We start from the raw sequence: 23,413 nt of genomic DNA, 5'->3' as shown, positions 1-23,413 counted from the left end.
GAGTCATGCTTAGCTCTTTTTTTAAGCACAGGGGTCTAGATCTGCCTTCAAGCCCGGGTCTTATTGACCTCATCAAGTCTTTCAACTCATCCAAGCTCAGCCTCTTGGAACCTAGACATATTGCTGAAAAGGCTAACAGGCCTCTCATTTGAACCCCTTCGTTCTGCTTCTTTAAGGAACCTCACTTAGAAGATTCTCTTCTTTGTCTCTTTGACTACTGCCAAATATGTCAGTGAGCTTCAGGCCATCGATAAGAGGGTAGAATTCTCCCAAGGAGATGCAGTTTGCTCCTTTACCCTCATTTTTCCTAGCCAAGAATGAGGACCCGTCCAAGCCCTGGCCCTGTTCCTCCATCATTAAGAGTTTAATGGAAATCCTTGGCCCAGAAGAAGAAGAAAGGGTGCTCTGCCCCGTTAGAGCCTTAAGGTATTATCTGAACAGGACCGAGAAGATCATAGGGTCATCCAGCAACCCCTGGTGTTCTGTTAAGAACCCCTCTCACCCTCTTACTGAAAAAGCACTGTTGTTCTTTCTGAGGGACCTGATTTCTGAGGCACATCTGGGATTCAGGAGGACTTTTTTGCCTACTTTCAAAGTGAAAGCTCGTGATGTCCGAGCAGTCGCTACCTTGTTAGCTTTCAGGAACAATATGTCCCTCACTTCCATTCTGCAGTCAACTTACTGGAAGTGCAATCGATCTTCACAACTCACTATTTAAAAGAAGTTGAAACAGTGTTTGAAAATCGCAGCACCTTGGGACCATTATCAGGGACTGGCATGGTATTGGGGGACGAAGCATAAGAAGCTCTCTTCTCCTTCTATCTTTTTGCCTTGAAGTAAGGCATCAAGCCTTGGGGAGCCGGGGGGTACAATGTACCTGGAGTGCCCACCAGTCTGAATGAATGGGTTGTGGTCTTGTCTGGGTGTAGGTGACGGTGTTGTCTGGTTGTTTTTTATACTGGTATATTGTGCCCAGGGCAAGGGCACTTATATATGCTTTGCCAGCCATTGGTCCTATCCTTTGCTGCAAAGCTCCCACTTAATTAGAGGTGTCCCCTGGCTTTACCACCATGCCACTACAGGTTAAGATTAGCACCAACCAGAGGCACTATTCACCTGCAGTAGCTCTCTTACCACGTAAGGAAACAACTAGCATTGTTTCAGTGCTAGCAATTTTTCTATTTCAAAGTCATTACCATGCCTTTATGTTTTTGAAGTAGGATATGTCCATGTGTCCCACCCTCCTTTCAATTTGGGATTCAGCTATTTACATGGTAATTTTATTATGAAATCATTTTCACATAAGTAACTTAATGTGAAAATTATATTTTTTTTTTCATAATAAAAGTAAGTTTCGTGTACAGTATACTTAACAAGTAATTACAGAATCAGAGCCTGCCCTCCTCCCCTTGGATGGGCACAAGGGCACAAACACATCGAGGCTATCTACCAAGTCGTTTCCTGGGTGGGCATGGCTTGTCACCTACACTAAACAATCAAAGCGCTTCCACAATTTTTTAAATAAAAGCTGTTGTGCTAGTTAGAAACTATAACTATGTAATTACTGGGGAAGTATATATGAAACTTAATTTTTTTGTGAAAATATAGTTTTATTAAAATGCATAGGGCTTGTTTTCAGTTGTGAGAATTCAGATTTTGTTTAAGAAACAGTAGTTCTTTAAAAAAAATTAGTAAATGTAATTGGATAAGTTGAAAGCCATGAAGATTCTAACAAAATTTACTAGAGTCATTTCATTTTGTTTATAAAAATTGACCTGTGCTGTTGGTTGAAGTTTTGACATTTACATGAGTAGAACTACTAGTAACACCTTGCATTGTCTATATGCAGACACTGGGCACCAAATATCTGTGGACCAAATGAGTGACCAATTCATAAGTCAGATAAAATAACTTCACTGCTCTTTTTTGTATGAACAGTGTCACAGTACATCAATCGGTATGCAAATAAGGTTTGGAGGCCATGAAACTAATGTATGCCTGGAAGACTGTCAACACCAGTTTATCAGCTATATCTAAACAATTATTTTTACTGTATACTGTATTTTAATTTTAAATGTCTCAACATCTCAGGTTGGATTACAGATGATGTATCATCAGAATCTTGAAGGGTGATAATTAAAAAGCTTTCTGTCCCTTTAGAAATTTTCTACATCCTCAAGTACAGGAATTTGAATCTTGCAACACCTTTTTTTATAGATAATTTGAGGATAGCATAATAAAAGTGGTTGTATATTTTATTGAAAAATGCTTTGTATTTAAGAGGAATACGGTACATATAATTTCTGTTACATGTATAAATGATAATACAAAAAAATGAAGCACACTACAATTGAAATTCCTAAATTTACAAATGCCACTGCAAAACATAAAGTAAACCTATTAACCTAAAATAACAGCCAATATCAGTAATGCAATTGCTGTACTATTGTACACTGGAAGTCTGTATAGTATATAAATCAAATCTTCCAGACAAACATTAACTGCTTGTGCATCTTTGGGCCTTTACGAAAAATACTTTTGTCTTCTAACCCAGTGGTTCCCGCCCCCAAAATTCTGATTCAGTTACGGTTTCAGGTTGTAAAATATCTAGGCAGGCATTTTTTTTTAATGTCCCTTATTAATACCTAAGCCATTTTTGTCTTCACTAAGCCCAGGCAATTGTATTTACCGGTAACTTACAAAACTGCAAGATTAGTGCCATATACAGTAATATCTTTAAGTCCAATCTTTGATATTTTTATATTTAAGTGAAATTTGTGATGTGTATTCTCCATTTAATAAGTTCTGTAATATTAGTAATTAACCAACTTAAAAATCATGCATTTACACTAATAAATGAACAGTTTTTGAAAAGAGATTGACTTGAAAGCAATCGCATGGAAAAAATTAACCTAGAAACATGAATTAACACATAAAAACAGTACTGTTCGATAAATCATATACAGAAATTAATGAAAACCTTGTTGTTCTATATGGTTACTCCATTTTCGTTTTATACGGCTAATCACAGTAATTCTTTCCACTCATAAATGATAAACTATTGAAAACATTTATACTTAACTAATTTATTTAATTATAACAAATGAATAGCAGTAATAACAATAATATTGGTAATGATGATGAAGACAAATAGCCAAAAACATAGCCTCCTTGTTTGAGGTAATAACTACTTCATACACACACAGATCAACATGCCATAATTAAACCACAACATGTAGAATTTGAACTCGTAAGCAACTAGCTTTTTTGGTCAAAAAGTCTTTGATAGAAAGCTGTGCATTTGCAAGTGGAGAATGGAATAAAACTGAAAAGACAGAAATGATATTTCAGTACCATGGCTTTTAATTCTACTCCATGCTGTAAGCAACATCCACATAATATGTTTTATACTGAGCTTTTTGAGTCATCCCCAAAATGTAGTTTTAAGCTGTTAGTGATGATGTCAAATTTGAGGCTTATGTACTGCTTCAAGGTGAAAAAGTCATGGAAGTTTGAAGAAACTAGTCAACACCATTGTCTGGACTCTTCTAAATTTAAATAATGATCAATGGTTCCATTTACTATTGTAATACCCGTATGAGCTCTCCCTTTCTTTCTAGTAAGTTGGAATATAGAGTCTGTTTGCATCTTGTAAATACCATATTTTAAGGCATTTTTCAGGGTCTGACTTTTGTCTCAGAAGTAGTTATTTCTTTCTCATGGAGAATCATAGAGTTTTGTGTCTTATTTTGCTGGTTAGTTTTATCAAGAGAAATTACCAAAATTTTGTATTAGCACATTCTTATGAAATTATCAAAATTTTGTATTGGGGCAACTTTATAAAAAGGTTATTTTAAGATAAAAGTTCAAGAACAGTGTTTATGAGTACATTAGTTGCAATGTATGGTTGGGACAGGAGTTTGTGTCTTGGCCCAAAAAGGTTAGAAACCACTGTTCAGGCACAAATGAGAAAGAAAAAATTACAGAAATAATTTTAATACAGATAAAAGTATTATCATACCAAACACCTAATTACATCTTTATAAAGAATACCTTAGGTAATAGTTTTTATATTTAAATATATTTTTTGAAAGAGTATAAAATATATTTCTTGGCAATTGCACTGAAACACTATTGTTGTGAAAATACTACTGAAAAATAATTTAAACGAGTTGTTCATAGGGGACAATCTTCCCTGATGATGATGGTCTGTTAATTCTTAATACCAACTGGTTATCAATGGATACTTCAGCTAGCCAAATCCAGATGTCTTCAGACATTTTATGTTGTCTTCCAGTGTAACCATCAAATTACAACAGAGGTCTAAGAAGGGAAAACTGAGATAATAATCACATTTTCCTGGCTATTTTATGTGGTCCATAAAGATGTGATAAATTACAGTCTTGTATCTTGCAAATGAATTGCAAGAATACTAGTGTACCCATACCATAATGTTGTTAAAAGGTAGGGCCAAAACAGTAAGAAGTCCCTAAAGATGTTAAAATACTACCCAAAAGCTTGAACCAAGGCAAATATATGGGGGCCGTAGATGAAGAGATGAGAAAGGCTGGCCCTGGGCTGCAATATAGCTGGCCCTGGGCTGCAATATAGCAAGTCTAAACAGGGAGATTATTCCCTGTAGATGCTCTTTGTGTTTTACATGATAGGGCCACTTCTAAGAGTACAAGCTACAAAATTGTACCATATAATCACTTGACAGTACAGTGAGGCATATTATATTTAAGACATTATAGTGATAAACTTGAAATATGCAACAATAGTACGTTACATAGAAGTGCACAAGATTTAAGAGGGCAAAGATGTACGTTAAAAAATTTTTTTTTTATGACATTTAAAAAAATGAATGTAAACACCTGTATAACCTAGTTCTTGCACTCATAATAACTGTCTTTGAATAAAATGCTTTGTAATAATAAGATTTAAACCAAAGCTAACCTTTATGAGTGCTTGAATTATCCTTATAACCAAGACATCACTGGTATATTAGAAGCAGACCTCATTGCAATAAAACTACAGCAGTACTTCATATGAAGGAACACATTTATAGCTTCTTCTGAGATAAATGCAATATTATAATGACCTAAAATCATTCTAACCTTAGAACTTTAGTCAAAACCCTATGGTGCTTTCAACATACACTTAATAGATGTAGTAAAAGCAGCAGCAGAAAGCCTCTTAAACTATGCACTAGATAAGTATAAAGTCTTCATGCCTAGTCATATATCATTTCTAACATCATGCCACTAACCTGAAAAATTTAGGACTTCTTAATCTTACAATATGTCTTTCTTATAATGTAAAATCTCACTTCCATGGAATGCGTGATTCATGGCAGTGGCCAATCTATCAAGGGAGAAGGTTTAATTTCACAGCCAATCTTTTAGTCGTTTTCCAGTGTTATTAAAGGAATATGTACTTAATTAGATCAGTTAAACAACAAAAACCAATCATAACATTTACATACAGTAATTATATATCTTTTGGCTACTCCCACTAATCATTCATTTACTATGAAAAGTCTATAGATATATATAATATATATTATGTATATTTTCATATGAACTATAATCTATTTACAAAATAAAAGATCATAATTTTGAGCATTTGACAATGTTTATATATAGAGTTGGAACAAGGGAAAAACATAGTTTTTAGCTCAGCAAAATTAAATCACTGCCACACTAAAAATGCTGACGCTGCAATTCAGTACAGTAACAGTACTGTATATGCAAAAATTGTTTCCATACTTCATCCCCATATACAGTACTGATCCAAGTATAATTAACAGCATTAAAAACTGAAAAATTCCAATTTTAACTGTTTGGAAACATGTAAAGCAGTTATATAATACCAAATTTTTTAGTCAATAAATCTTAGTAAATTAATATGGCAAGTAAAGTGCCGGTCATGTTGAAATGAAATAAATGGATAACACACCTTATTAAAATCTTTTTGATTGATGGTAATATTTAACACAATGCAAAGAAACTTCCTTGGTAAATAACTGCTTTAAAAATTGAAAATTCTGCATGCAGCTTTATTATATTTATCTTATTTCTACTGGTCATGATATGACGTCTGTTAAGAGCTTGTACAAGTTTTTCGATAATAGTAGGCAATACATCTATGACTGGAAAGTACACTATATGCAGTAAAATATCACAAACCACAAAAATATATGACTACAATAAACAATTCACAAGTATAAAAGTGTAGATAAAAGAAGAAATAATGTCACAAGCCATATAAAAATTCTCATTAAGATCTGGGTCAGGATAACAAACCATGACCAAGAACCATGCACCAAGTGGAACTTTGGCACTCATTTTTAACATCAATGCATTATTATCAGAGAGTGATTTAAAATAGTGGTAATCATATGAAAAAAGTATTACAGATGACAAACATTTATGCATTTTCTTGTAAGGAATGTTACATCTTCAGTTTGCCTATCAAACTTTTTAAATATAGATGCTTGATATTTATTACTGTTGTCTGATGGCATTATGCAAATTATGGTTTTTTTCAATATGTTTTATTTTGATTTTGTTTATAATTATTGTAGGAGTTACTTAAAATAAAAAATTTAAATCGGCAGACTCCAATTGAAAATGGGATACATGTTCTGTATATTTTGAAAATCCGGAGCAGCAAGTGTGATACAGTACACACTTCCACTAAATTCAGAGCAATGCTGGATCCCCGCTGTGGTGAGAAGAAGCACAGCTACTTAGACTCAAGTCTTCCACACTGCCAAAACCTGAAAGAGCAAAAATCCAAACAGGTTAGTGTGCTAAAAACTTCACTAATGGCTGTGATACTGTCAAATATAGAGAAGAGAGCTGTAAAAAAATGACAAAAAAAAAAACTATCAACCTTTTAACTACTCCAAGTAATCTGAACCAATGATGGATGAGCCAGTGTATTTTGTTTTTCTGACAGTGTTTAGTTTCAAAGAACTGATTTATCTAATCTAATCTCAGATATACAGTACAATATATTGAATTTCTTACGGAATTATTTTTTGTCCAAAATTTATCCAATATAATGGAATATATATGTGAAAACCAAACACATTTGTCGCTAGAAAAATGCAAACTATCATCTTTATAAAGAAGATAAAGGAGTATCATTCAGTGCAAGATGGAGACAGTTGTTGAACTGTAACAGCAAGGGTCAGGAAACCTGTAGCCAAACCTTATGGGTGTGATTAGGTCATTTTGGTATGATGTTGGGAGGAAGCCTGCTGCTCAAAACCCAGACAAGTAGCCTTGTCTTCTTCCTCTATCAAGGGAGGCAAACCTTCCCAATCCTTTTAACCTCCTTCCTCAGCTATAGCTAGGAAGGGAAGAAAAAGACAGGAGAGGGTCACCGAGGAGGATACCTGTCCTACCTCTGGGATGATACAGGGAGTGAAGCCCTGGATATTTTCAGGCTACCAAGGTGGCTACTGTATTCCTTTTAAGACTGCCACCCTTCACTCCCTCACTGTTACTGTTCTATTCTTGTGAAGGTTATAATGGAGAAAGGGATAAAAGTTGCAGTGGACCAGTCTCCAGGAATTGTTTTAGTTACATCTTTCTAGCAGAGAAGGCAACTTGGGGTTAGAGACTGATCATTGACCTCTCAACTTGAATGAATTTGTGTTGCAGACTTGCTTCTAGAGGTAAACTGAATGTGCTGTGCTGTATTCACCAAAGATGATGACTTCATGCTTTCGATAGGTCTGAGTATGTGTACTTAAAAGTAGTGTATCTGTCCATCAGAACTCTTGGAAATATCTCTGCATTGGCTGGAATGGAAATGTCTAACAGTCGGACCTCTCTGACTCATGACTGCCCAACAGGTGTTTCTTGAGGGATTTCACCTTGGTTTCAGCCTGGACTTGCGTGCATAGTATACACTTGCAGCTTAACCTGTATGATTTGTTAGTTCTGAAGTCCTCCAAAACACGTTTGCTTCTGGACAAACCCCCCCCACTCCTTTTTTGCCATGAGGCAGGGATTGTGGTAAACAGACTAGTTGGATCTTGCACCAAGCAGCAAACAAATTACCTGGGTATGCTCGTAGGCCCAGAAGCAGTGAGGGTCTTTCCCTTGGACTCTTGCCTGGGCAAACTCAGCGGTCCTTTTCTGGCAGGAACAACCAGCTTAGCTAGAGCAGAAGCTCATTCAGCACAGGCAGATCCACCTGCTTATATCTGTGATGACCTAAGCATCACTGAACAGCTCCATGCAATCTCTCCTCTCAATTTGAGCCATTGAGCTGAGGGACAGGGAGGTTCTAGCAAGGTGATGAGGACTCTGCTCCTCCCAAAATGCAGATGCTAACAGATGTATCGAAGGAGGGCTGGGGTGCACACCCAAGAGGATTGTTTGTTTCAGATGTGTGGGTGCAGGATACACCTTATCTGCATTCTGGAAATGCAGGCAGTGTTGCTTGCTCAGCAAGTTTTCCAGTAACAGTTGATAGGTCACTTGGTAGTGTTAATAAGCGAAAACTGTCATAGCATATGTCCAAAGAAAAGGGGGAAATTCTCTCCCATTTTGCAAGTTGACATTTGCAGATACACATGTCGAGAGTTTGCCACACTGTTGAGCTGTAAATTAAATATATTCTGGATAGGTGGAACTTTCTGGCAGACCAGCTCATTCACTGGGGACAGGTTGTTGGAATGGAGTGGTCCTGCTTCCTCAAATCGTGGGGAGGCTGTTTGAACTGTGGGGTTCTCCTATAGAGGCTTGATCTGTTTGTTTCCGAGCTGAACAGAAAACTTTCAGTATTCTGTTCTCACATTCAAGTCTGGGTGGTGATGGAAGTTGCATTCCAATCCCCCTGCAACAATCTGTAGGTTTACGCTTTTCCACCAATCAACGCGTTACATCATGTGATTAACAGAGTTTTGATCACCCCAGGTTTCAGAACGACCCTGGCTACTACTTGTTTGTCTTAAATCAATGGCATCCAGACCTTCTCACACTTCTGGGTAGATGTCTCCAGTTTGAGCATCTGCTCAGCAGGCTCACCTTGGCCAAGACAAGCTCTTGTCAATCTCTACTCAGACTTTTGTGCAGCTGTAAGCCAGGTTTAAGATGGAAGAACTTGGATCTCTCTTTTTTAGTGGAGTTATCCATGCTCATGAGTTTTGAACAGTCTTGTCCTTCACAGCCTAACCAAGGTGCCATATGAGCCCATGGGCGAAGCCTTGGACTGAGAGCTTTTTTATGGAATTTTATCATCTTGAGAATTCATATTCACTCTTACATTGTCATTAACCCTAAGAACTTCCAAAAACTAAGGTGAAAAGGTCATTAATTCAGCAAAATTATAAAGTACATTTTAGATATCTTTAAAAGTAAATTATAAGAATTATTTTCCCTTTTTAAATTATCATATATAAAGTAACAGAACAAGAATATTAAGATTATAACCAATTTTTCTTGTTCAACAAACCTGTTACAATTTCATACACATATACTGTATAAATTGTGTTATAGTGTCTTTCTTGGTACAGTACTAATGCAAAACTCTGTGGTTTGTTAGTTCCCTCTCCCTCATTAGAACGATTTATACCCCCAAAAAAAAAGTGTTAGGCCCTGATTGTTCCTATGCTTCAGTAATGAACAGTGATGCAGGGGATGCCGCTGATTTGGCTGACAGGCCGGATGGAGAATCTTGTGGCCTGGAAGCAGATGGGCCTCTCCCTCTCAATGCAGACAACCAAGAACCATTACCTACATATGCAGAAGTTGTGAAACTCCGTGGGTACAACGAAACTGTGGCTACCAGTTCAGATTTCAAATCTCGAAGCCCTTGTGGGGCCCAAGAAAGAAATGAAGACATCGGTGTTGCCAGGTTCTAACCATGCTGACTGTATTCTCAAACAAGTGAATTCTCTTATCTTCCGTCTAGCAGGTCATTTAAGTTATTCCCTCTTCCACGACAAATGTTTTTATATACTGTAACTCCTATTGTTGCGTTGCAAACAAGGCAGGTGCATCTGGACCTAGTTTGCCTAGGCCTGGGTCTTTTTTTTATCCCGAATCCAGGCAGAGGGCACCTCCTTTACACACCAGGAGTCAGCTACAATGGAATCAACTGCTTCTACAGCATTCCAGGTGGTCTCATAGCTCGATCTGTGGTCAACAACAGTTGGCAAGATATCTTCTGCTGCCATGTCTAGCAACAGAAAAGAGTGCCACCTTTCTTAGACTGTAGCAGTCCGGTGGCAAGACTATTTCTTATTTGGCTCACCTAACAGTAAACATGTGGGGTAATTGGATATTGAAGAGAAGAGATGCTGCCCTCTCTAAGATCTCCAAGTTTGCTGGCCCTGATTCTACCTTGGCACTGAGGAATAGAACAGTTCTAGGATCTACATCACTCTTCCCAAAGGACCAAGTTGAGGCTGCAGTGGACAGACGAAGAGCGGACAATAACAACTGTCTGGTCCAACAGACAGTTACTAAGCTCGACCTAGAACTCAGGCTGCCACTTACCCTTTGCCTAAGAGATCTCAAGCCATGACCGGTCCTCAAAGGGGCTGCCAGACTTTGCCTGCACCTGCTAAGACGACAACTCAGCAGTGTCCCTTTCAGCTCTCTCCTAGCAGAGCCATGAGAGGAAGCAGAAGCAGGGCTAGAGGAGGGAAACGCTAGCAGGAGCACCCCCCACACTTGCTGCTGTTGGTGGGGGCGGGGGGCAGGGGGGGGTGTGTGCCTGGTGAGCCATTGGGCAACTTGGCTGTAGCATGGAGCGGAGACCTGGGTAGTAATGTTCTGCAGGTGGGCTATCCTCTTAATCTCTCCAAATGTCCATTCCATCCTAGAACATACGTTCAGGGCTCGCCGAAGGATCTGGCTCTCTGAGAAGAAGTGAAGGTTCTCTGAGAAAAAGTGAAGGTAATGATGGAAAAAGGAGCTGTGGAGGTTGTTAAGGATCAATCCCAGGTTTCTACAGCCAGATCTTTCTAGTGGCAAAGGCATTGGGGATTGAAGACCGGTCTTAGACCTGTCTTCCCTGAACCTTTTTATCAGAAAGACTCAGTTCAAGATGGAAACATCCCGCATAGTTCTAGTAGCCATCAGGAAGCCTGACTTTATGCTGACAATAGATCTGAAGGATGCTTACCTCCAGATTCCAATCATCAGTCATCTCACAAGTTCCTTCACTTCATTCTGGTGCTTTGCTTTGGCCTCTCTACTGCCCCACAGGTGTTCACGAGAGTGTTCACCCTGATTTCGATCTAGGCTCATTCACACGGGATACGCATCTTGAGATATCTCGATGACTGGCTGGTCCTGGCGAGTTCTTGGGTAAAGCTGATCCAGGACAGAGACCGTCTACTCTAATTTTATCACAGCCTAGGAATAGTGATAAATTTGGAGAAGTCAAATCTTACGCCCAGCTAAAGAACACTGTACCTGGGCATGCTAATAGACATAGCAGCTGCGAGGGTCTTTACATCAGATTCATTCATCGACAAGTTCAAGACCACTGTACAGTCCTTCCTTTACAGACAAAAACAACCAGTACATCAGTGGCAGATCGTTCTAGGTCATCTGTCATCCCTGGAGAAGCTCTTTCCTCGCGGATGCCTCCACCTCCAATCCTTTCAGTGGAGATCGAAAGAGTTTTGGTCCCCATCAAAGGATTCTCCCTTCTTCCGAGTTCCTCTCTCAAAGGAAGTGAGATGGGACTTGGCATGGTGGCTGGACAACAGGAACCTGACCATAGGAGTGCCCCTTCATGCTCCCTCTCCAGAGATTCTTCCGTTCTCAGACACCTTGAATGAGGGTTGGGGGGCACACTTGGAAGATTTGACTTCAGGTGTGTGGGATCACCAAGACAGACAGCTTCACATCAATGTCCTGGAATTAAAGGTGGCTTTCTTAGCCCTTCAGGATTTTCAGGATTGGGTGACAGGGCACTCCGTGATTCTAATGTCTGACAATACTACAGTGGTGGTGTATATCAACAAACGGGACTAGTCTCCCATTAACTTCACAAATTGACAGTACAACTGCACCAGTGGGAGGTGACTCAGTGGTTCTTTCCGCCAGATACATTCCAGGCAAGAGGAATATAGTGGCAGATAAGCTGAGTCATCAGGGTCAAGTGTTGGGGGACAGAGTGGTCACTACACCCTGAAGTAGTGGAAAGGTTGTTTCATCTGTGGGGAAGGCTAATGATAGATCTTTTCGCAACCTGATACAACAAGAAACTGGAGGTGTTTTGTTCGGTCTTTCTGGATCCTTCGGCCACAGCAGAAGACATTCTGCAACATCCTTGGGACAATCTAGACATTTATGCCTTTCCTCCCTTTTGCCTGATTCATCAGGTAATCAACAGGGTAATGGTACCTTGAACCTCAGAATGACCCTGGTGGCTCCCTTGTGGCCACACGCCGAGTGGTATCCTGACCTGCTGGCCCTGCTGACCGAGAGTATCTCATGTGAACAAGAGGCTTTTCTTGCAGAGCAGCAACAGATATGTCTGGCTATCTCAGAAAATCTTCTACAGCTGTGTACCAGGGGAAATGGGCCATCTACTGTGATTGGTGCCATCAACGGGGTTTCTCTCTGGTCGGAACTTCTATTCAGCAAGTAGCAGACTTCCTCGTATTCCTCCATAGGGAGAAGCTACTTTGTGTGTCAGCCATTAAGGCAACAGGGCTGCTCTAGGGCTAGTTCTGCACTTGAAAGGGGTAGACCTTTCCTCCTCATGGGAGATCTCTATGCTCCTCAAAAGTTTCAAACACTCCTGTTCCCCAAGAGACCTTACATCTCCTAACTGGGATTTGACCCTGGCCCTTAGCAGCCTCACTCTTGCACCATATGAACCCTTACAAGGTTCATCAGACAGAGATTCAACCCTCAACACAGTATTCTTACTGGCCTTAGCCTCAACGAAGAGCGTAGGGAAGCGTCATGGCCTCTCTTTTAATGTTAAACACTCGAGGGGTTGGGGGTCGGTAGCCTTTGAATTTGTCCCAGAATTAATTCATAGCTAAGGCTGAGAATCCTTCGGTTCCCGATGACAGTTTTGAGTCCTTTTTTATCCCCTCCCTGAGAGGCTTTGTTAATAATGATCCAGAGGAGTTACTTTTATGTCCTGTTAGGGTACTGTGAAGCTATCTAAAAGCACTCAACCTCTTCAAGCCTGAGTGTCAAAGACTTTTTATTAGCACGGACCGGACAAGAAAGAAGTGTCCAAGAACACCATCTCCTTTTGGCTACTTGAAGTAATTAGATGAGCATACGGCACTTCTTCAAATGCAGATGCCAATACAGTGCATGCAATAGCTCATGATATTAGGAGCTTTGGTCCTTCCATCGCTTTCAGGAAGAACCTGTCTATTCAAAGGGTATTGAAGGCTGGTAAGTGGGTTTGTCAAATGACCTTCACCTCGTCCTACCTATGGAACATTGCCCATAGGTCCTTGGACACTTTTTCCTTGGGTCTGGTGGTGGTTGCTCAACAAGTTGTGTAGCTCATCCATTGCCCCTAGCAGGACAGGTTGTATCTTACCTAAGATGTTGGATGTGAAAGTGAGAGTGAATGGGATGACTGGCCTTCTTCCTTTCTCTTTCTTCTTCTCCTCTTCTGGTGGGCAGGGGAGAGGATTGAGCTGTCATTTCCTGGAACTGCTAGATACAGGTGAGCTGAGCACCCATTCTATTTTCTATAGTATGATTGTTCCTACGCAATACAAATTGTAGAAAATAGAAGCATGTTCAACATTTTCTCTTATAAGGGGAGAGAGGGACTGACAATAGAACAAGGTCAATGGCTCTGACAATTACCGGTTCTTTTCCTTTCTTCCTAGACAGAGTGTAAACTGGAGTTCCTGTTGTGTCGAAGCCCGGATATCTGGCTGTTTAGTAATCTTTGACTTAACAGATCAGATGGCTGTTGCGCTCATGCCACCAACCTTGTTATATTTTTAAACCAGATCCAGCTTGCGCTTTGAGATCTGCCCCATACGTAAAGACCTCAGGTTTGTAAGTTATGAAAAATACAAATTTTTGATTTAAAATTTGTCATGTTAGACTTTCCTCTAAAAGCACTTCTGTCTAGAGTTTTGTCAAAAGGCACTTTGGTATAATGACACAGGTATCATGAAATTTTAGTCTAATTGTAATTATCTTACATGAAATACAAAATCATTTAAATATACAAACTAAAAAAAAAAATTAATAAAAATTTAATAAAAATGTTAAATAACCTGGTAAAACTGGGGGTACTGACATTTTATTTTAATGTTCTTGCTCTTCACAGACTTGAAGATTTTGTTAAAAAAATAAACCCACATATTGTAGGAATATCGACATTTTTTGGTGCACCTCCATAAATAAATGTCAATGCATTTACCATTCAACAGAATGACAAAAATTCTGGATTGATATTCAAAGTTTTAATAGACTTAATTGTAGTTTTCCAAGTACTTTGGCAAAAGTGACAAAAGCAAAACTACATCAATCCATCAAAGACAGGTAAAAATGAATTAGGAACAGCCAGTTCAAAGTATAAACTTACAATTGATTATTTGGATTGCATCTTGTGAGCTTCCATGCATTCTAAAGGATCCTGAGTAGGTACCAATTATTTTAAATGACATTTTTTGGACAGAAATAACTACTGTAGCAAAGTTCCTCTTTTCCCTTTGTATTAATAAAATTTAATTTAGTTTTGAGGTTTGAGTTACAGAGAAAAAATATATTCAATTGAAAAGTATTAATTAAGAAGCTAATATAGTTTTGCATAACAGATTTAGAGATTAGGTAACTTGAATGCTGTCCACTTCAGGAGTTATTGCCCATCATTCAAAAGATAAAAGAATAGTAAAGAAGCTATTACACCTTTGAATAATGGTTTATAAACTAGTTTATTAGCAGTTAGCATATGAATATCTAGTTTATTAGCTGTTAGCATATGAATATATCTTGAGACATAGTCATATCTAGAAGCATTGTTATCTAGAGACATTTGGGTATGACATAAAAAATCTTTAGATAGCAATGCCTTTAGGTGAAAATGATTTAGATGTATGTATTTTAAGCTAATGTACCAGGGTATGCTCAATGTAACCATAGTAATTATCTTTCCAGCTGCTGGAAATTAGATGAGCACCAACAGAAAGTGGGGTCTTCTGAAGTAAGCACTCCCTGGTGCCAGGAAGGAACTGCAATCAATATCCCTGACATCTAATTCATGGTGAGCTAGAGCAATCATTACAGTTTTACTATTCAGAGGGTCAGGTAGAGGAAAATCTTAGTGTCGTATATTAAAAGGCTTATGCTTTTCTAACATAAAAATTAATTTATACCTCTTATACGTAAATATCATAGTTAAACTTTTATTTTTCTTGAGTTGAATTACTGCTTAAGAGTAAGACAATAATGATAGTATCTCTTTGGACTTCATGCAAATGAGGATCTGTAAGCTTGGGATTATGGACATTATCATCATTACCATTCTTAGACTGGATTATCCCTTTATGGGGTTAGAAATGAGTTCTCTCCACCCTCTTCCATCTTGTGCACTGCCTGCCTGAATTCCCACTCATTCTAGGTCTTCATCTATGACATTTTTCAAAAATTTTTTGAGCTTGTCTTCATCCTCCTACTTTCAGCTGTCAAATTTACCATTTGCTTGGTAACTGCGCTTCTCTTTTATCATGTGCAAAACCATTTCAGTCTGTGGGATGTCACTATCATTTCAGTTTGTGGGATTTCACTATAACTCTATCTTTTTGACACCAAATCTCTCAGTAACTTTCTCATTTGTAACATGAGCATCCCAGTAACTCCAGCTATAAATCTTACCTTTTGATAGTTGCACCAGTTCAAAATTACCTTCATTTTCTCTGTGTGCATGCATGTGAACTTTTGTGAATAGGATACATAGCATATGCAAATGTAAAATTTTACTCTGCTTTTAATGGGATACTCCTATTTGTTTCTAGTAGTTCAGCCATCTTTATGAAGCAGGCTGTTGATACTCTTTTTCCTCACTGATCTCCTAATACTAACTATTTGATAATCCAGTGAAGCCCAAAATAGCAGAAAATTTCTGTCTCCTTCAAGGCTTTTCCTTCCTCTGCAACATGGCTCTCCTTCTCCCTCCCTTACTTGATTGCTCTTCTTATATCCTTCAGACCTTGAAAATCCCTCCCCCATTTCTATTTCACAATCCTGAGCATCTGTTACAGTGTATAAATAGTATTAAGTTCACCCATACACCTCTGTAAACAGCCACTTTCATTACTGGTCGCATAAGCTTTGCTCTGCTTACAGTGATTTCCAATGCTCTTCTCTCCTTTCCATTTTCACATTTTATAAGTATTCTTATAACCTCCCCTCTCATTTTGATTTTAACACTGTAAAATACATTGAGTAGCATCCAAGGACCTCCCTTTCTGCACACTGTTGTAGCCTCATTCATTACTAGGATGAACAAAACACTGATTTTTATTCTTATTAGATATCAGCATTTAACTCAATCAGCATTTAACTGAAAACTAAATATATATGTGGCACAGATTTCTTCCTAGATATCATGCTATACTGTATCAAGATCACCAGCTAAATTAATCCTCTTGATATTCTTTGCCTTCTTAACACCCATCTAATTGCTTGTTTTGGTACACAGTAAAATGCCTTCTCAAGATTCCCAAACACATAATAAAACCTCTTCCTTTTCATACAGTGCTTCTCTGCAGTTGTCTGATTGTAAAGAATGTACATTGTTTTATTCTGTAGCATAAAGCCAAACTGACAGTTGTTGATTTCAACCACTTTTTATAGCCAGTGTATCCACCACTTTCAATACTTTTCCTCTAAACTTTTTACACCATTGTGCAGCCATTTTCTCCTTACAGTTGCATGTTATTGTTGTCATACTCCTTCTTTTTATAAATCTCTTGTCCCATCTCTTCCTTTATCATGTTTACACATCTTGTTAGCCCATCAACTGGTTCTCTTGGAGCCTTTAGCAGATTGTTTGTTATTCTTGATGGTCCTGAAGATTTTAAACTTTTATATTCCTAAGAGCTCTCCAAACCTTTTCAGATGTCACACTTCCCATTAATCCTTCTGTTGTGTCAACAGCCTCCAGTTCACACACTCTTCCTTTTTTTCTTAACACATTCTCAAATACGTCCCACCTTATTTCTTCCTTTTCGCTTTTTCTCTATACTGATGAAGATTTAGAGCTATCAGAATCAATTGTGGGTCTCCTCATCTCATATATTACATTGTGCATTGCTGGTGATGATCAGGGGTATAGGCATAATTTTTGGGTAAAAGTACAAGTGTATATATACTTATATACATAATCCATGGAGAGTGGAGTACTAGTATTGACAGAAATATTTTTTATAAGTATCTTACCAAGTAATTACATAGCTATAGTTTCCAACTAGTACAGCAGCTAAAATATGAAATTCATGGTAGCAATCCTTTGTTTTGGTGTAGGTAGCTAACCCTGCCCACTTTCAGGGAAGAGAGGAACAACTCTGCAAAGAGCCTAATTTGTTTCTGCTGACGTACGATGAAGGTTGTGAGCTTTCAGCAATTTTGGAATTCGTTTGCTTTACTGGTTGTTGGTTTGAGACAAATTGGTGAAGTATATTTTCCTTTTAGTAGCTTTCGGCAATTTACTTCAGTGATAGGTTTTCTTAGAAGACCGAAGTTTTTGCGATTTTCACTTCTTTGATCAATGAGACATGTTTTTTCAATATTAAGACTTTTTGGTAGCCGACTTGTTCATTGACCATGTCCGACGCAAGTACATCTACTACTCATAATTGCAGCAAAGACTGCAATATGAGATTGACTTCAGTAAACGTATGATTCACATACCATTTGCACGAATTGCAGGGGTCAAGTCTGTTCTGTAGAATTATCATGTGCTGAATGTGTAGACTGGGATCCAAAAGAATAGAAAGTCTTAAATTTTCGTCTATCCAAATTAGAAGGGGACAGGAAGAGAAAAGCGACAGTTAGGAATGATAATAAGACTACAGTTAGTCAGGAATCTGCTAGGTCTTCTAGTATCATTGATGCTCCTCTTGTATCTGTTCCTTTAATGTCCCCTATTCCCAGTTCTCCAGCTGTACCACCTGATCCTTTACCTGGCTCCCAAGCTTCCGAACCTAATGCCATTGCCAACCTTGAGTCAAGATTCAGTCGGAAGTTTGAGTTTGATCTTAGAGTCTATGGCCCAATTAGGGACTTTGGTTTGAGCCCTTATGGACCACATGAGTAAAGTGAGTGCTAAAAGTGCTGGTGAAGTGTTGGTGGAGGAGTTAGCTGCCCGTCCCGCTGATTCTCCTAGGCAAAGGTCCCTGGCACACTCCCCTGAACCTGGGAGAAGTCATACCAGAGGCCCAAGGGAGGTTGGTGGGGTCTGCCAAATAGGTAGTTGGCCCCTCAGTCGATCCTGGAGTCAAGTCCCAGGACGCGACAGACAGCCAGTAGAAAGGCGTCTTTTCAGGAGTGCACCGTCTTTCCTCAAGCTCAGAGGTGTCTAGCCCTGAATAGAGGTGCCAATGGCATTTCAGTGATGAGTCAAGTCCATTGAAAAGGCCCACAGTGGACGTAGCCCACACCCCTCAGGTGCCTTTAAAATGCTCGTCTTCTGCTCACAGACACAAATGCCCAGTAGCGCCTGGTGGTACAACAGTGTCTGAGCGCCCATTAGCACCCAAGCACCTAGTAGCGCCCCAGTGGCTCCTGAGCGGCCAGTAGAGCCCGTATTTAACGAGACCCCTCAGCGCCTAGTAGCACTCACTTGCCCAGTCTCCTCTTCTAAGTGGTCAGTGCCAGCTTCCTTGCATCAGGCTCCTGCTCCTTCAGTTGTGGATCAGTCATTGGCTCCTATCCAGGAGCTACTGGATTACATACTAGGTTGTTTGAAGAACCCTCCCCTGCCACTAAGTCTGTTATGGAATTATCCTTACCACCAGTGTCATCTGTTGAGAAGTTGAATAAGGATTTAAACAAAGACTCTTCTCCTCCTGCATATCCAGCTCTTCTACGTTTCCTGCTTCATAGTTTTCCTGCCTTTTTCTCACCAGCAGCTCCTTCCTCACCTGCATCCATGTTCCAGATGAGCAATCAACCCGTGGAGTCTTCAAGGTTGCCCAAATTGGTGCTCTCTACTTCGGCAAGGAAGGCGCCGAGCGAAATAGAGAATTGGCTCTGAGTCAAGAGGGAGCAAGGGAAGGCTTCCTTCAGTTACCCCGCTTCCCGACTGTCACACACAAGATATTCTTCATGTACCACTGGAGAAGCTCCTTCCTTAGGTGCCGCTGCCTCCTCCCAGGGGTACTTCTCCGGGCTCGTTGATTCCTCGCCTAGATCGGCCTTTTCAGCGGCCAAAGTAATGTTTTCCCCAGCGGAAATTGATCGTTTACTTAGGAATCTGTTCAGAGTTTTTGTAGTAGTCAGTTTTTTGGATTGGTTGGTTGGCGCCCTTACATGGAAGAACAGGACTGCCCTTCTTTGCCTGCAAAATTTGCCTCAGATTTTCTTGAAGTCCTCTCTTGTGCTGATAAAGGCATCAGAGATGGATCTCGTGAGTTGGTTCCTGCAGTTGATGGTCAACAAAATTGCATCGACCGTGCAGAAGAAGTCAACTCAGGACCTTTTGTCGCAGTCTTCAAGGCACCCAAAGGATCCTCCCTCTTTCAGTACCAAGTCGGCCTCCCCCTGCAGCCTTATCCCTTTCATGGAGGTAGACAAAGGTCTCAATCTAGAACTCGAACAATTGTCTGTTTTTCGTTGCCTTCCATCAAGAAGTCCCCAACTAAACCTTCCTCAAGGAAGTGAAGACCACGTCCTCCGTGTCCCAGTAGGTGCCAGGATCCTTCTATTTTGGGAGAGGTGGAGCGAGAAAGGAGCAGAGAAGTGGATTGTGAAAGTCCTAAGAGAAGGCTACTCTATCCTGTTCAGGGAAAAACCTCCACTTAAGAAGCCCATCATCTTGACTGCGTACTCCCTAGGCTCAGAGAGGTTTTCAGCCCTCGCAGAAGTTTCCTCCCTCCTGAGAAAGAGGGCAATAGAGTTAGTCACAGATGTGAGCTCAGGGGTTCTGCAATCGTCTCTTTGTAGTCCCCATGTCTTCAGGAGGGTGGAGTCTGGTCGTGGACGTCAGTGCTCTGAACGTCTTCGTTCAGAAGACAAAATTCCGAATGGAGACGAACCACTCTATTCTATCATCCATTCATTAAGGAGAATGGATGGTCTCAATAGATATGCAGGATGCATACTTCCACATTCCCATATACCCAGACTCTAGGAAGTGCCTCAGATTCACTTCCCAGGACTGGATCTTCCAATTTCGAGCCCTAAGTTTCAGACTATCAATGGTTCCTCAAATATTCACTTACATTCTGCCCCCCCCCCCCTTTGCAGGGTGGCTCCATCTCATGGGCACAAACATCTCACTCTACTAGGACAATTTGGCTCCTTCGCTCCTGGTTGAAGGAACAATGCAGAGAGGACCTTTGAAAGACCCTTCTTCTAGCCCAGGATCTAGGCCTGTCAACCAATCTTCAGAAGTCCCAGCTGGCTCCTTCGCAAAAGATAGTATATTTGGGGATGCATTGAACTCTCAGATTTTTCAGGCTTTGCCGTTCCCCATGAGAGCGGAGTCCTGTCTGCGAAAGGCAGACAAGTTCCTCCCTTCAGACTTGCTTAGCCAACAAATGGATGAGTCTCCTCGGGACTCTGGTCTTTATAGAACAGTTTGTTTCCTTGGGGAAGCTTCATATGAGAGTCCTACAATTCTTCCTCAGAGCCAGCTGGGACAGGAAAGTCACCCAGACTCTTTTGTTTTTCCTGTGGCCCAGGAGATCAAGGAGCACCTGCTTTGGTGGAGGTCCGAAGACAAGTTGCTGGAAGGGAAGTCCATTCTCACTCAGAACCCCAACCTAAACTTTTATGCAGACGCATCAGACATAGGCTGGGGAGCTCTCCTGGGAGACAAGGAAGTCTCTGGGACATGGTCACCAGAGCAGAAAATGTGGCACAAAAAAGTGAAAGAATTAAAGGCAATTCACTTGGGGTTGCAAGCCTTTGCTTCAGAGGTGTTCGGCAAGATGGTGGTGGTCCACTCAGACAATACCACAGCCGTGTCTTATATCAGCAAGCAAGGGGGAACACATTCTTCTCCTCTGCAAAACAGCAAGGGATCTTTTCCTCTGAACAAACCAGAATCAGACAACAATTGTGACCAGATTCATTCGTCCAAGGCAGAATGAATATCTTAGCAGATCAGCTGAGCAGACACAATCAATTCATCCCCACAGAGTGGACTTTAGATCCTCTAGTCTGACTAGACCTGTGGAAACTGTGGGGAAGACCTACTCTGGACCTCTTCGCGACTTCAAGGAACCATCATCTTGCTCTGTTTTGTTGGCCAGTTCCAGATCCCTTAGCATGGGCGACAGACTCCATGCTGCAGGACTGGTCGAACAAAGACCTGTATGCCTTCCCTCCATTTGGCATGAAAAGAGAAGTCCTGTAAAAGTTCCAGTCCCACAAGAATGTGTCAATGACATTGATAACCCCATGTTGGCCCCTAAGGGAGTGGTTCCTGGATCTCCTGGGGCTTCTGGTAGACTTCCCAAGGCTATGGAAGATATAATCTAACCATATCTTCCATACGGACTGGTATTGTCGGATAGATGACATCCGTAACTTTTGCACTAGGTACCTAGCAATGTTGGGTGAGTGCTACCTAGCAATGTTGGGTGAGTAGTTTTCACAGTAGATAATGTTTAAAAAATCCACACGTGAAGGTCTTGGCTCAGAAAGGAGGATGCGTAAATAATTTTCCCTCCTACTTTCTGGGATAGTACAGCGGACGACAGTGGAATTGATCTTTTCGCCCGCTGTTGAAGTGATAGGAACCAATGTCTGTTTGGCCAATTTGGGCTGTTAAGTAAGCTGTTCCTTTGAAGGTTAGGAGTTTGCTCAAAACCTTCGAAATCTGGGACAATGGCGGAAAAAGATATATCGTCTTTCAATTGTTCCAGTCTTGTAGGAAGGCATCTCTTTTGGTAGTCGCTGTTGAGTCCTCAAAACCCTCCCACTTCCCTGACAAAAGACATGGGATTTGGGCAAGGGATAATCCTACATTGACCAGCAGAGAGTAATGGAGATGGTCTTTTTGCCTGCCCGGTCGTAAAACAAGATGGCAGACGCGCATGCGCAATAGTCACTTCTTGCAGTTTTGACGTAGGAAAAACTGGGTTCAGCTTCGCTGAAGATAAGGGAAAATGCCCTCTTATCTTTGAGTTTCATTACGACACAATACCCGGCTACAAGACCAGGCTAGAAAAATATTTCTTTGATACTAGTCTAGTCACCATGGGAGCACTGGCACACCATGGGGGTAACTCCTTTGAGGACGAGACAGCGACTACCAAAAATAGGTTTTTCCTACGTCAAAACCTGTTTTTTGTCATTTCTGAGGACCCCTAGAGGCTTGTCCTCTTCCACTATTAAAGGGTAGAGGGCCATGCTCAGCTCTGGTTTTCGGCACAAGCCTTGATCTATCCGCAAATCAGAACCTATCCAATCCTATTAGACCATTTGACACTTTTAAGCAGAGGAATACAGAGCTAATATCGTGGAATTTAGATGTGGTCCTAAAATATCTCTCAGATCCTCATTTCGAACTTCTTAACTCCACGTCATTTAGAATCTTACTAAAAAGACCCTCTTCCTGTAGCCTTGGCAACTGCTAAGAGGGTCAGCGAAATGTATGCCATTGACAGAAGTATCAGATTCGCTCAAGGTGATGCAATCGGCTCCTATACCCTGGGAGTCCTCATGAAGAACGAGACTCCATCCAAACCCTGGCATTGTTCTTTTAACATCAAGAATTTAGTAGAAGTTCTAGGTTTGGAGGATGAAGAGAGAGTGCTTTGTCCTGTGAGGGCTTCAAAATATTATCTACATAGGACTGAAAAGATACAAGGACCTTCCAGTAGCCTATGGTGTTCGGTCAAAGGCCCCTCTCGACCTCTTATGAAGAATGCCCTTTCTTTCTTCTTAAGGGACCCTAATTCGTGAAGCCCATCTCGGATTGGAGACAAACTATATCCCACTTTTAAAGTCAGAGCTGTAGTTATGACAGTAGCTTTTAAGTACAACCAACCTATTGGAAATGCAAGTCAGTCTTTGCATCCCATTATGGGAAGTGGAAAATGTTTTTAACAATTGCAGTATATTAGGTCCTTTATTGGTGGCTGGCAAGGTGTAGGGGGAGGAAGTGTAGGAAGCATTCCTTCCATCCTTAAATCTCTTTGCCTTGACTTAGGGTGTTCAGTCCTGGGGAGCCTGGTGGTACTATGTACTTGGATACCCACCAGTTTTTA

The 23,413-nt window shown here is 40.4% G+C and overlaps 1 long non-coding RNA gene across 2 annotated transcripts in view; it reads left to right on the top strand.

The window, feature by feature from the left end:
- The window catches only part of LOC136835469 (uncharacterized), a 77,772-nt gene that overhangs the window by 34,704 nt on the left and 19,655 nt on the right, over positions 1-23,413 (top strand). The window contains exons 1-2 of one of the 2 annotated variants that reach the window (XR_010852170.1): positions 6,667-6,805; positions 15,132-15,237. This is a non-coding gene — a long non-coding RNA (uncharacterized lncRNA). Of the gene's footprint in view, positions 1-6,666; positions 6,806-15,131; positions 15,238-23,413 lie in introns of those variants that run through there. The other variant, XR_010852171.1, reaches the window with a different exon arrangement.

This window comes from Macrobrachium rosenbergii, chromosome 4, assembly GCF_040412425.1.
Source record: "Macrobrachium rosenbergii isolate ZJJX-2024 chromosome 4, ASM4041242v1, whole genome shotgun sequence".
NCBI lineage: Eukaryota > Metazoa > Arthropoda > Malacostraca > Decapoda > Palaemonidae > Macrobrachium > Macrobrachium rosenbergii.
The sequence above is the reverse complement of the archived record's forward strand: the minus strand, read 5'-3'. Positions and strand labels throughout refer to the sequence as shown.